Raw genomic sequence first — 15,986 nt, 5'->3', positions numbered from 1 at the left:
GAAATCATGAAACTTTGTAACACCAAATACGAGAGCCAAAGCTTCTTTCTCGATCTGTGAATAATTTCTTTGCGCAGACGAGAGCAATTTGGACGCAAAGGCAATAGGGCGATCATGCGATCCATCTTTGTGCGCAAGCACAGCACCGATCCCGAAATCGGAGGCATTCATCATCAACAAAAGGGGTTTCTGGGAATCGAATGGCGTAAGGCAAGTATTGGAAAGCAACGCCGATTTCAACTGGCGAAAGGCGTGTTCGCATTCCGTCGTCCAGACAAACGGAACACCTTTACGGCGTAAGCGATGAAGCGGAGCTGAAATGGAAGAGGCGTGGCGCACATAGCGATGATAATAATTAATTTTTCCCAGCACACTCTGTAGCTGCTTCAAATTCTGCGGCGAAGGCAAGTCTTGTATGGCACGGAGGTGCTCGGGACTGGGATGTATGCCTTGGGCATTGAGTACATGTCCCAGGTAGGGTAAGTCACGAGCAAAAAACACACATTTGTCCTTCCGCAAGCGAAGACCATTTTGTCGCAAGACCTGAAATAATGTTCTGAGATTGGCTAAATGTTCTTCTTCCGTCTTTCCGGAGATCACAATATCGTCCAGATAGTTTGCTGCAGTAGGGACCAACGCACAAACAGTTTGCAGATATTGCTGAAACAATGCAGGGGCGGATGCACACCTGAATGGCAGTCTTTTGAATCGATACAAACCAAGATGCGTGTAAACCACCAAAACGCACTGGGATTCTTCGTCCACCGGTATTTGCAAGTACGCATCTGCTAGGTCCATCTTCGAAAAATACACTCCTGGAAATGGAAAAAAGAACACATTGACACCGGTGTGTCAGACCCACCATACTTGCTCCGGACACTGCGAGAGGGCTGTACAAGCAATGATCACACGCACGGCACAGCGGACACACCAGGAACCGCGGTGTTGGCCGTCGAATGGCGCTAGCTGCGCAGCATTTGTGCACCGCCGCCGTCAGTGTCAGCCAGTTTGCCGTGGCGTACGGAGCTCCATCGCAGTCTTTAACATTGGTAGCATGCCGCGACAGCGTGGACGTGAACCGTATGTGCAGTTGACGGACTTTGAGCGAGGGCGTATAGTGGGCATGCGGGAGGCCGGGTGGACGTACCGCCGAATTGCTCAACACGTGGGGCGTGAGGTCTCCACAGTACATCGATGTTGTCGCCAGTGGTCGGCGGAAGGTGCACGTGCCCGTCGACCTGGGACCGGACCGCAGCGACGCACGGATGCACGCCAAGACCGTAGGATCCTACGCAGTGCCGTAGGGGACCGCACCGCCACTTCCCGGCAAATTAGGGACACTGTTGCTCCTGGGGTACCGGCGAGGACCATTCGCAACCGTCTCCATGAAGCTGGGCGACGGTCCCGCACACCGTTAGGCCGTCTTCCGCTCACGCCCCAACATCGTGCAGCCCGCCTCCAGTGGTGTCGCGATAGGCGTGAATGGAGGGACGAATGGAGACGTGTCGTCTTCAGCGATGAGAGTCGCTTCTGCCTTGGTGCCAATGATGGTCGTATGCGTGTTTGGCGCCGTGCAGGTGAGCGCCACAATCAGGACTGCATACGACCGAGGCACACAGGGCCAACACCCGGCATCATGGTGTGGGGAGTAATCTCCTACACTGGCCGTACACCACTGGTGATCGTCGAGGGGACACTGAATAGTGCACGGTACATCCAAACCGTCATCGAACCCATCGTTCTACCATTCCTAGACCGGCAAGGGAACTTGCTGTTCCAACAGGACAATGCACGTCCGCATGTATCCCGTGCCACCCAACGTGCTCTAGAAGGTGTAAGTCAACTACCCTGGCCAGCAAGATCTCCGGATCTGTCCCCCATTGAGCATGTTTGGGACTGGATGAAGCGTCGTCTCATGCGGTCTGCACGTCCAGCACGAACGCTGGTCCAACTGAGGCGCCAGGTGGAAATGGCATGGCAAGCCGTTCCACAGGACTACATCCAGCATCTCTACGATCGTCTCCATGGGAGAATAGCAGCCTGCATTGCTGCGAAAGGTGGATATACACTGTACTAGTGCCGACATTGTACATGCTCTGTTGCCTGTGTCTATGTGCCTGTGGTTCTGTCAGTGTGATCATGTGATGTATCTGACCCCAGGAATGTGTCAATAAAGTTTCCCCTTCCTGGGACAATGAATTCACGGTGTTCTTATTTCAATTTCCAGGAGTGTATTTACCCGGGCACAGTTTGTCAAAAAGATCTTCCGGGTGGGGTAAAGGAAAAGTTGCAATCACTAGTTGTGGATTCACTGTCGCCTTGAAGTCCACACAAAGTCTCAATTTTCCGGAAGGTTTCGGCAAAGTCACTAGGGGTGAGGCCCAGAGAGAAGCCGGCACATGTTCAATCTCACCTTGTGATTCCAAATCGTGTAATTTTCTTGCGACCTCATCACGCAGTGCGTGGGGAATGTTGCGCGCTCTGAAAAATTTCGGTTGCGCGTTTACTTTCAGTTCCAAATGTGCTTTATAGTTCTTAGCGCAACCAAGGCCTGGTGCAAAAATGTCTGCAAACTCTTCACATAGACGAGAAACACTGTCTGAAGGCACAGTCTGGTTCACTGATAGGACCTGATTGACAATAGACAAGTTAAACAACTGAAATATATCTAAACCAAACAAGTTCACTGCAGCAGAAGAACGAAGGACGTAAAATGACACAAGTTTTGTTTGTCCCTTGTATTTGCAAGAAGGCTGCACTGTCCTAACACAGTGATAGCTTGTCCTGAATAACCACTGAGCTTAACATTTGCGGCACGCAACAGAGGTGTGCCCAGCTGTTTGTACGTGTCGTGATTGATCAGTGAAACTGCAGCTCCGGTATCGAGCTGGAATGGGATCACTTTGCCGTTAATGTCCAAATCTACAAAAAGTTTATTGTCCTGCTGACGACAAGAGCGACTGTCTCGTGCCACGTGAACTGACACTGGTACAGAATCACTTGCGACTTGACGGGATTTCCGTCGATGTCGAGGCACACTATTTGTGGGACGAACACAGTCACTCTTAGAGAGAGTGGCACTGGGCGGAGTGGAATGAACTACATGAATTTCAATGCGCGAAGGTTCACGAGCCTGAGTATTCTGGGTTCGATTCCGATTCCGGCTCAAAGCAAAAGGCCTGGAATGGTTGTGAGTGTCCGTTCTGAGCTTTTCTGGCAAACATTTTGAACATGTCCTTTTTTATTACAGAAAAAGCAAATAGCCTGGCGTGACGGGCTATTCTCACGCGAATGTCTAGTAGCACACCGCGGGCATGATTTTAGGTGAAGTTTCAAATGATTCCTGAGCAAAGTCAAGTGTGTCCTGCCGATCCAATATGTCCATCACTTGTTGAAGGGAGGGAATGGCTAGTTTCAAAATCTGTTCCCTTATACGAACATCAGAAACGTTCTGTGCAATTGCATCACGTATCATAGTATCTGAATAAGGAAGTCCACATTCACACTCAAAAGCACAATCCCTAGTAAGGCCTTGCAAGGTTGCAACCCACTCCCGATTAGTTTGACCGGCCGTACATTTTGTACGAAAGAAGGTATACAGTTTGGCAACTACATTGACTGATTCTTTGAAATATGCATCTAATGCAGACAAAATTTCGTCGTAGGACAGAGTTGCTACGTCGCATCGGGGAAATAATTTCACTATCACATGGTACGTGGCCACTCCGATGCAAGAAAGGAGAAAAGGCTGCCGCTCATTACCTTGCATTCTGTAGGCGGCGAGATGGAATCCTAATTGGCGTGACCACTCCGGCCAGCTTTCCAGTGCCGCATCAAAAGGACGAAAAGGTGGTGCAACTGCGTGTTGTGGCTGTGGTAGCGGTGGAGCGGCGGCTGCCCCATCGTTTTGCATCGCACGTTGACCCTGGACGAGCTGTCCAAGGGCATCCAATAAGGCCTGCGTCTGCTGATTCTGCAAGCGATAAAATTCGGACAGTACATCTGGAGATTGTGGCGAAGCCATGACACAAGTAAATCAGGGACAGATCAATACGAACGCAAAATCCTAGGCGCCAACTGTTGTGGATTGGCCAGAGCGCCAACCCACAATGAGAGGAAGCCGAAAGGCACGCGTTTAATCTCATGCAGGATGGTGTGAGGTCTGGAACAGGACAAGTAATGGAGACTAGCAAACAAAGTACGTAGCTTCTGGAATACTGAACTTTAATCCATAATTGGTGAACATCTGACTGACGGTACATGCATCACAAGATAAATAGCAAATGATAATGGCGCCTTGCTAGGTCGTAGCAAATGACGTAGCTGAAGACTATGCTAACTATCGTCTCGGCTAATGAGAGCGTAATTTGTCAGTGAACCATCGCTAGCAAAGTCGGCTGTACAACTGGGTCGAGTGCTAGGAAGTCTCTCTAGACATGCCGTGTGGCGGCGCTCGGTCTGCAATCACTGACAGTGGCGACACGCGGGTCCGACGTATACTAACGGACCGCGGCCGTTTTAAAGGCTACCACCTAGCAAGTGTGGTGTCTGGCGGTGACACCACATTATGAAAGTAAGATTTTGGATCTTTTAACGCCATGACAATATAATAAACTTAAGAAAGACCCTGAAGCTAGCATATTGAGGAAAGCAAATACGCTGATTAAGTCATCTACTTCAGTTCAAAAGGAGGAGAAGAAAGATTTGTTGAGGAGTGAAGCTATGTGTCCCAGACTTTATGGCCTACCTGAAGTTCATAAGATTAACGTTCTTCTGAGACCCATTGTCAGTGCTATTAATTCCACAACGTACCAAATAGCAAGATATATGGCTGCTTGTTTACAACCACATATTGGCAGAACTGATTCTTATGTAAAAGACTGATTATTATGTAAAAAACTGGAGGGACTAACTTTGGCTCCTGAGGATATTCTTGTCAGTTTTGACATAGTGTCTGTATTTACTATGATTCCGCTTAACAAAGTTATGGTTTACATAGCGGATGTTTTCCCAGCAGATTAGACTGCTCTTTTCAGACATTGTCTTATCTCCAGTCAGTTCCAGTGGGAAGATGAGTTTTATGAGCAGGTTGATGGTGTGGCCATGGGTAACCCATTGAGTCCTATGATCGTCAATTTTTACATGGAAAAATTCGAACAATTAGCTCTGTAAAAAGCGAATAAGAAACCATGTCGATGGTACCGATACGTGGATGATACATTTGTGGTTTCGTCACATGGCAAAAAAGCTTTAGAGGAATTCTTCTGTTATTTAAATAGTATAAAGCCTAAAATCCAGTTTACCATGGAAATGGAGAAATACAATGCAATATCCTTCTTGGATGTCTTCGTTATGAGACAGACTGATGGCAGCTTGAAACATAAAGTCTTTCGGAAGGTTACACATACCGACAGATACTTGCATAAGGATTCCAATCATCATCCACAACAGATAAGAGGTATAACTAAACGTGTGGTGGACAGAGCTAAAAGTATTTGTGCGCCGAAATACCTGGACGATGGGTTAAAACATGTAGAGCAGGCTTTTGAGAAGAATGGGTACTCTAGTAAGGAAATAAATAGTTTTGCAACCGAATAACAGGAGGCCTAAGGACAATGATAGGACACACCGATGGAAGAAAAACGTTTTCTATACCATTCATCAAAAAAGTAACGGATAAAATCGGTAAGATTTTAAGGAAACATAACGTTCGATCGATTTTCAGACCAACTAAGAAAGTAGGCCAAGCACCACGTTCCATTAAGGATAAAAGTCCCCTTCTGTCTGCAAGTGGTGTATACAAGATTCTGTGTACATGTATTACGGTCTACATTGGAACTACAAATAGAAGTGTGAATACACGGTTGAAGGAACATAAAAGTCTTTGCCCACGAGGGAAAACAGACAAGTTAACCGTGGTGGAAAATGCCCTTCAGTCGGGTGATCACGTAGTGAAATTTTCGGAAACTGAAGTTTTGTGTACTATAACGAACTATTATCCACGACTATATAAAGAAGCCATCGATATATATAAACAATTACATAATCTTAGCAGAAAAGGCGAAGCCTTGAAACTCAGCGATATATGGACAGTGGCGCTACAGAATCGATGAGAAGTTTTTATCTTTGACGTACTACGATCGATAGTTATATTTTCTCTCTGACAAGGTTTATCTCTTCTACCACGTAAAATCCAGACCACGCCCACTTTCGACGGTATTTAGGCTTCTCTTCGACGTCCGACTCGTCAGTCGGCAAAACTCAGCACAACCAGGATGATGCCCTTGGACAAAGCGTGAGGGGTAGAAGAGTTCCATGGACCGCGGCCATACAACCCAGAAGAATACTCGGCAGCTGAAACATCCGTTCGTGAAAGCCTTCATTGTATGAATGGTCAGCATGTTGTCCAGGCATGAACCCTACCGAACACGCCTGGGATAGATTGAAAAGGGCTGTTTATGGACGACGTGACTCACCAATCACTCTGAGGGATTTCAGCTGAATCGCCGTTGAGGATTGGGGACAATCTGGACCAACAGCGCCTTGATGAACTTGTGGATACTATGCCACGACGAATACAGGCATGCATCAGTGCAAGACGACATGCTGCTGGGTATTAGATGTACCGGTGTGTACAGCAATCTGGAGCACCACCTCTGAAGGTCTCACTGTATCGTGGTACAACATGCACTGTGTGGTTTTCATGAGGAATAAAAAGGGCGGAAAAGATGTTTATTTTGATCTTTCCAATTTTCTTTACAGGTTCCCGAACTCTCGGAACCGAGGTGATGCAAACTTTTTTAATGTGTGTGTATTTCTTTACGTCTTCAGTCGTGTAGCAGCTGCGAACTGCTATGAAGATGTTCCTTTATTTGATTCATCATTGCCAGTTGTGAACTGTTTGAAACTTCTTCTAATTGTTTTAGAATTCTGATCTGCGTTTGTACATTGGAGCTTACGCATCCTTAAAAAAAATAAAAAATAAGAAAAGGAAATATACCGCCACTCTCGCTCTCTCTCTTTACTGTGGTATTAAATTGTTTCGCTTTTAATGTAAAATGTGGTCCGGATATCGGGATTGTTTGGAAAAACATAAAGGATATTTAATACACAGTTGGCGTCGCGTGTATTCTGCATGGTCGTAAATGTGGCTTACATATACACTATGTGATCAAAAGTATTCGGACACCTGGTGCATAAATATAGTACCAGAACAGAAGACTACTACTAAAAAATTGAAAAAAAATGGCTCTGAGCACTATGGGACTTAACATCTATGGTCATCAGTCCCCTAGAACTTAGAACTACTTAAACCTAACTAACCTAAGGACAGCACACAACACCCAGCCATCACGAGGCAAAGAAAATCCCTGACCCCGCCGGGAATCGAACCCGGGAACCCGCGCGTGGGAAGCGAGAACGCTACCGCACGAACACGAGATGCGGGCTAAAAAATTGAAGATGAAATTATATCGTAGTCTCTCAGAGTCTATCGGTGCTCTTACTTACGCTATCCGGACGCCTGTCTGAAAATGGCTTACAAGTTCGTGGCGCCCTCCATCGGTGACGCTGGAATTCAGTATTGTGTTGCCCCACCTTGATGACAGCTTCCACTCTCGTAGGCATACTTTCAATCAGGTGCTGGAAGGTTTCTTGGGGAATGGCAGCACATTCTTCACGGAGTGCTGCACTGAGAAATGGTATCGATGTCGGTCGGTGAGGCCTGGCACGAAGTCGGCGTTCCAAGACATCCCAAATGTGTTCTATAGGATTAAGGTCATGACTCTGTGCAGGCCAGTCCATTACAGGGATGTTATTGTCGTGTAATCACTCCGCCCAGGCCGTGCATTAAGAACAGGTTCTCGACCGTGTTGAAAGACGCAATTGCCATCAACAGCGGGAAGTAAGAACGTGCTTAAAACACCAATGTACGCCTGTGCTGTGATAGTTCCAGGCAAAACAACAAGGGGTGTAAGCACCCTCCATGAAAAACACCATAACACTACCGTCTCCGAATTTTACTGTTGGCACTACACACACTGACAGACGACGTTCACCGGACATTCGCCGTACCCACATCCTGCCATCGGATCGCCGCATTGTGTACGGTGATTCGTCACTACACTCAATGATTTTTGTGGTGTCACCGCCAGACACCACACTTGCTAGGTGGTAGCCTTTAAATCGGCCGCGGTCCGGTAGTATACGGCGGACCCGCGTGTCGCCACTGTCAGTGATTGCAGACCAAGCGCCGCCACACGGCAGGTCTAGAGAGACTTACTAGCACTCGCCCCAGTTGTACAGCCGACTTTGCTAGGAAAGGTTTACTGACAAATACGCTCTCATTTGCCGAGACGATAGTTAGCATAGCCTTCAGCTACGTCATTTGCTACGACCTAGCAAGGCGCCATTATCAATAGATATTTAACTTGTGATGCCTGTACCGTCAGACCGATGTACAGTCAAGAGAGATGTTCTACAATTATGGATTAAAGTTAAGTATTACAGCAACTGCGTCCGTTTTTCTAAGTTCTCATTTCCTTGTAATATTCCAGACCTCACGCCAACCTGGGTGAGCTTAAAAGCGTGCATTTCGGCTTCCTCTAGCAACACGGTGTTGGCTCTTCTGCCAACACTTCATTTTTCTACTGTTCAGTCATCCAATGTTTACGCTCCTTACACCAAGCGAAGGGTGGCATTTAACGACGTCTTACCAGCAGCTACTCGACCATGAAATCCAAGTTTTCTCACCTCCTGCCTAACTGTCGTAGTACCTGCAGTGGATCCTGATGCAGTTTGGAATTCCTGTGCGATGGCCTGGATGTATGCCTATTACTGTCGGCGGTCTCACTCAACAGACGAGTTCGGACTGTACGCTTTCGTACTGTATGTGTCCCGTCACATTTCCACTTCACTATCACATCGGAAACAGTGGATCTAGGGATGTTTAGGAGTGTGTAAACCTCGCGTACAGGCGTATGACGCAAGTGACATCCGATCACCTGACGTTCGAAGTCCGTGAGTTTCGCGGAGCGCCCCATTCTGCTCTCTCACGAGGCCGCTAATATGGAGTATCCGGCAGTATGTGGCAGTACAAAGCACCTAATATGAAATGCGTATGTTTTTGGGGGTGTCCCAATACTTTTGATCACATAGTGTGTCTTTGATTGGCCGATGGATATGTGCCAAATATTTTTTATTTTGGTTTATCAAAAAATATCGAAACAGTATCTTCACAACAAGCAGAAATATTAGTAAAAATGGTTACAGATTTGCTTGCAATGGTTTTATTACGTTATCCAAACCCGCGGCTAGCTCAAAAATAGTCACACGTAGCATGAAACTACACTCCTGGAAATGGAAAAAAGAACAAATTGACACCGGTGTGTCAGACCCACCATACTTGCTCCGGACACTGCGAGAGGGCTGCACAAGCAATGATCACACGCACGGCACAGCGGACAAACCAGGAACCGCGGTGTTGGCCGTCGAATGGCGCTAGCTGCGCAGCATTTGTGCACCACCGCCGTCAGTGTCAGCCAGTTTGCCGTGGCATACGGAGCTCCATCGCAGTCTTTAACACTGGTACCATGCCGCGACAGCGTGGACGTGAACCGTATGTGCAGTTGACGGACTTTGAGCGAGGGCGTATAGTGGGCATGCGGGAGGCCGGGTGGACGTACCGCCGAATTGCTCAACACGTGGGGCGTGAGGTCTCCACAGTACATCGATGTTGTCTGCATACGACCGAGGCACACAGGGCCAACACCCGGCATCATGGTGTGGGGAGCGATCTCCTACACTGGCCGTACACCACTGGTGATCGTCGAGGGGACACTGAATAGTGCACGGTACATCCAAACCGTCATCGAACCCATCGTTCTACCATTCCTAGACCGGCAAGGGAACTTGCTGTTCCAACAGGACAATGCACGTCCGCATGTATCCCGTGCCACCCAACGTGCTCTAGAAGGTGTAAGTCAACTACCCTGGCCAGCAAGATCTCCGGATCTGTCCCCCATTGAGCATGTTTGGGACTGGATGAAGCGTCGTCTCACGCGGTCTGCACGTCCAGCACGAACGCTGGTCCAACTGAGGCGCCAGGTGGAAATGACATGGCAAGCCGTTCCACAGGACTACATCCAGCATCTCTACGATCGTCTCCATGGGAGAATAGCAGCCTGCATTGCTGCGAAAGGTGGATATACACTGTACTAGTGCCGACATTGTGCATGCTCTGTTGCCTGTGTCTATGTGCCTGTGGGTCTGTCAGTGTGATCATGTGATGTATCTGACCCCAGGAATGTGTCAATAAAGTTTCCCCTTCCTGGGACAATGAATTCACGGTGTTCTTATTTCAATTTCCAGGAGTGTATTATTGTTATTGCCTGGTAAATCAATTGTTACGAAGAGAGAGGCGATATAATCTCCTATGTAGCGTAAGGATTTGTGGTCACTATAAATAATTTCATTTATATCACACTGGCTTCAGTTTTGTAAAGCATTTACTTGACAGAAATAAATTTAATTGCAGACTCGAAGATATCGTGAAGCAAACGTAAGCCTTGTTGCCTACTGCAGTTAAACTTCTCCATGAAATTCCGTAAAAATTCTGATAGAATGAACTTTGCAAATATTAATGCTTGAAAATTATTATTAATATTCAAAGTATTTATTATGTTGACTTGAGGGTGGAGCCCAACATCCAAAATTTTAATTTAAGTCCACGTAACGTTCGCCTGTGCACCATTGCGACAAAAGAAATCCAGATGGGCAAGTATCTACAAAACTAACTTTAAGTAATTGTTTTCACTTAAATATTTCCATAGGGAGGGAGAGGATTTGAATAAGAAGTGGAGAAATTCACTTTTTGCTCTATATTGTTACAGGAAATACGTACATCTGTATTTAGTGCGCCGGAACAGGTAAGAGACTTAATACTTCAAGAGCAGAGACAAAATTAGGATGAGAACTTCGAACAGAGCCTTTTTTACATTAATGAGATAGCATTTCCATTGTTACAAAGAATGTCTTTACACTGCATACACGGATAAAAAAATTATGGCAGGATCTCTTCAATCACAAGAAACGCAGAGAATAAGAAAACTGACGTGGAACAGTTGTAATCCAATACTTGGATGTTCCGCTGAAGATCAGATAGCTCTGGTGAATTGTGGGACGTTATTTCTTTCTGAACTGCAATTCCCTTAACCTTTAATATAAAGGGAGTGGAAGGACATGACCCGTACAGTGACCATTTCATTTCAACATATTTATTTTCATCGTAGATAAATCATTAAGTGAATGCCAATCATAAATCAGATAATAATTTCTTTAAGAAACGCCAGGATCCAAAAACAAACTTCTGCCAGAGGGAATCGATAGTGCCTAACCAAAGATAGCCCTGGCACCAGTCCCACCACGGCTCAAATTGGATAAAACAATAATCTATGCATGAATTATGGGAGGATGAATGCGTGGTGGACACAAAGTGATTGCCTCAATCCACCAGGATAACGAGAAAACCATCCACGAAAATAACGTTGCTGATCGAATCATGAGTGAGCCTTCAGTGAATCGAGAAAAGTATTGGATTCGTGGAACACGCCAAATCCTAGCAACAAACGCACAGTAATTCTCGCACACTGCTCGCCCAAGCTCCGACTTCTCACCATGTCCAGCACAGCTGCCTGGAGCATACTGGGCGCAGTGACCTGCTGGAGACTGCGGCACATCAGCTCGCTAGCGGATCTCGAGATAATGCTTCTAGACCATGTGTTATGTTCGCGGTCCCACAAGAAGTGTGTCCTCCATTGTATACAGAACCAACTTACGTTCTCCACGGACACAACCGAGCGAACTGCCGCAGTGGTTAGCACACTGGACTCGCATTTGGGAGGACGGAGGTTCAAACAAGCGTCCTGCCATCCTGATTTAGGTTTCCCGCGATTTCCTTAAATCGCTTCCGGCAAATGCCACGACGGTTCCTTTGAAATGGCACGGGGGCACGGCCAACTTCCTTCCCCGCCCTTCCCTTATCTGATGGTATCGATGACCTCGTTGTTTGGTCCCCTACACCAACCAACCAACCAACCATCCACCAACTCGTTCTTTCTCCTCTCTACAATTCCCATACACCAATGAAACAACCTCCGGAAAATGCTGTCCGATTATACACTACTGGCCATTAAAATTGCTACACCACGAAGATGTGCTACAGACGCGAAATTCAACCGACAGGAAGGAGATGCTTGCAATATGCAAATGATTATCTTTTCAGAGCATTCACACAAGGATGGCGCCGGTGGCGACAACTACAACGCGCCGACATGAGAAAAGTTTCCAACCGATTTCTCATACACAAACACCAGTTGACCGTCGTTGCGTGGTGAAACGTTGTTATGACGCCTCGTGTAAGGAGGAGAAATGCGTACCATCAGGTTTACGACTTCGATAAAGGTCGGATTGTAGCCTATCGCGATTGCAGTTTATCGTATCGCGACGTTGCTGCTCGCGTTGGTCGAGATCCAATGACTGTTAGCAGAATATGGAATCGGTGGGTTCAGGAGGGTAATACGGAACGCCGTGCTGGATCCCAACGGCCTCGTATCACTAGCAGTCGAGATGACAGGCATCTTATCCGCATGTCTGTAACGGATCGTGCAGCCACGTATCGATCGCTGAGTCAACAGATGGGGACGTTTGCAAGAGAACAACCGTCTGAACGAACACTTCGACGACGTTTGCAGCAGCATGGACTACCACCCCGGAGACGATGCCAGACGCTGCATCACAGACAGGAGCGCCTGCGATGGTGAACTCGACGACGAACCTGGGTGCACGAATGGCAAAACGTCATTTTTTCGGATGAATACAGGTTCTGTTTACAGATTCATGATGGTCGCATCCGTGTTTGGCGACATCGCGGTTAACGCACATTGGAAACGTGTATTCGTCATCGCCATACTGGAGTATCACCCGGCGTGATGGTATGGGGTGCCATTTGTTAGACGTCTCGGTCACCTCTTGTTCGCATTGACGGCACTTTCAACAGTGGATGTTACATTTCAGATGTGTTACGACCCGTGGCTCTACCCTTCATTCGATCCCTGCGAAACCCTATATTTCAGCAGGATAATGCACGACCGCATGTTGCAGGTCCTGTACGGGCCTTTCTGGATACGGAAAATGTTCCGCCAGCACATTCTCCAGATCTCTCACCAACTGAAAACGTCTGGTCAATGGTGGCCGAGCAACTGGCTCGTCACAATACGCCAATAAGCGTATCTCCATGTCCATATATCTCACTAACTGCCATCCCAACATCTCCTCCTCTGCTATTTTTCTTAGATTTACCAATGAGGAGCGCTCTTACAACTCTATAGGATAATGATTAATCTTTAGCATCGCAGAAACGGCGCCACAAAGTTGTCATCACTTTACAGACAGAAAAGACTCCATGTCAACAATGGAGCTCCTCCCCTTATCACGGAATCCCGAAATATTTATGTGTCACTGACTTCCCCTGCCCAGCGACCTTGGAAGGCGCCTCGTAGGCACAAAACAAGGTTCTTGTGAAATGTGTTTTGGCTGCATGGCGCAGTTTGAGAAACCTCAGACGTGCATGAGGGCAGGCTTTCATCAACCCATGTTATATGATTTCTATGAATACAGCCTTGGACCCCAAATCGCGCAAAGTGAATTATGCTAAAAATAGCAACCAAATGACTCAGAGGTGCTTATGATACCTTTTTCGCCGTCCACTACCTGCCTTGAGTGGTCAGCTCATATCATCCACTTGCACTTTCCTCTGAAGAACGAGGATCTCCAATTCCCAGAGTGTTCAGTCTGATCACAAACTCACTGGCCTGGAGCCACTGCATCCAGCCTTGCTTATCACGTACCCCGCTACACTACAGAGCCATTACGAAAGAGAAGGCATTAATGTAAAAGTATCTTAATCCTGTAAATCACTGATGCTGCTAATAACAAGCATTAATTATTTTATTAACTGTTGTGACTACACTCATGCTAATAAATTAAGGATAATTGCAGAATGTGGTGCCACACAACGTGGCACTACACAAAACTGGCGCTAATAGCATAGGCACATAGCGAACATACACGACACAGATCTGTAAGTCCACGGTATTGGTGATAAGATGAGAAAACCGTCCTGTTTCCTGCGCATGTACCACGACATCAATATGGGAAATGATCACCATGCACACGTACACAGGCCGCACAACGGGTTGGCATACTCTGGATCAGGTGGTCGACCAGCTGCTGGGGTATAGCCTCCCATTCTTGCACCAGTGTCTGTCGAAGCTCTTGAAGTGTCCTGGGGGTTTGAAACGTACAGCGATACGTCAACCGAGAGCATCCCAGACGTGTCCGATGGCGTTTATATGTCTGGAGAACAGGCAGGCCACCCCATTCGCCTTATACCTTCTCTTCCAAGGTACTCCTCCACGATGGCAGCTCGGTCGGGTCGTGCGTTATCATCCACCAGGAGGAAAGTGGGACCCACTGCACCCCTGAAAAGGCGGACATACTGGTGCAAAATGACGTCCCGAAACACCTGACCTGTTACAGTTCCTCTGTCAAACACATGCAGGGGTGTACAGGCACCAATCATAATCCCACCCCACACCATCAAACCACGACCTCCATATAGGTCCCTTTGAAGGACGTTGAGGGATTGGTATCTGGTTCCTGGTTCACGCCAGATGAAAACCCGGCGAGAATCATTGTTCAGACTATACGTGGACTCGTCCGTGAACATAACCTGGGACCGCTGTTCCAATGACCATACACAGCATTATTGACACCAGGCTTTATGGGCTCTCCAGTGACCAGGGGTCAGTGGACCTTGCAGGTCTCCAGGCGAATAAACCATGTCTGTTCAGTCGTCTGTAGACTGTGTGTCTGGAGACCTGTTCCAGTGGTTGCGGTAAGGTCCCGAGCAAGGCTACCTGCAGTACTCCGTGGCCGTCTGCGGGCACTGATGGTGAGATATCAGTGTTCTTGTGGTGTTGTACACTGTGGACGTCCCGTACTGTAGCGCCTGGACACGTTTCCTGTCTGCTGGAGTAGTTGCCATAGTCTTGAGATCACACTTTGTGGCACACGGAGGGCCCATGCTACGACCTGCTGTGTTTGACCAGCCTCCAGTCGCCCAAGTATTCTACCCTCATAACGTTACCAATGTGTGTTGTTTGAGCCATTTTCAACACACAGTCACCATTAGCACGTCTGAAAACGTCTCCGCACTTACTCGCTGCACCGTACTCTGACATGCACCAACACACCTGTGTGTATGTGGACTGCTGCCAGCGCCACCGTGCGACGACCGCAGGTCAAATGCACCGCATGGCCATACCCCGAGGTGATTTAAACCCGCAAACCGACCACCAGGGCGTTGTTTCACCATGTAGCAGCATATCCTTAATTTATGAGCATGAGTGTACTATCGAGACAGTAATAATTTTATATTAATTATGAATAACACGTGAGATGCGCCAGTCCAGCAATGGATAAAAGAGCTAATATCCTGATTACACTCCGTAAATTTACACACCGTCGCTGCAAATATTTTTTCTTACGATCCTGAACGCACACTGCACAACAAATTTAAAGGACCACTTTTTCGAAACCCAGTAATTGTCTATCATTGTGACGCATAAGTTTGTAATTTCGATCAAAGGTGCTTACACCCTTTCTCCGCAATTATGCAAAAGCGTAACACCGTGCGACGTCATCCTTGCGCTAGACGAGGTATCAACGCATGCGAAAAAAAGGCTACAACTTAGAAGTTCATGTGACGAGCGAAATGGATTAATGATGTCACTTTAACACCAAATTGCACCGTAGTACTGCTCAACATCACCCTGAGAACGTCGTCGCAGTCTCTCTTAGCCACATTTCACCCCTTCTTTTGACGCTTTAGCGATAGACGTCAGAACTGTGACGAACGGCGTTGAAAT

The sequence above is a fragment of the Schistocerca americana genome, chromosome 9, assembly GCF_021461395.2.
Source record: "Schistocerca americana isolate TAMUIC-IGC-003095 chromosome 9, iqSchAmer2.1, whole genome shotgun sequence".
NCBI lineage: Eukaryota > Metazoa > Arthropoda > Insecta > Orthoptera > Acrididae > Schistocerca > Schistocerca americana.
This window is presented reverse-complemented; position numbering follows the sequence as displayed.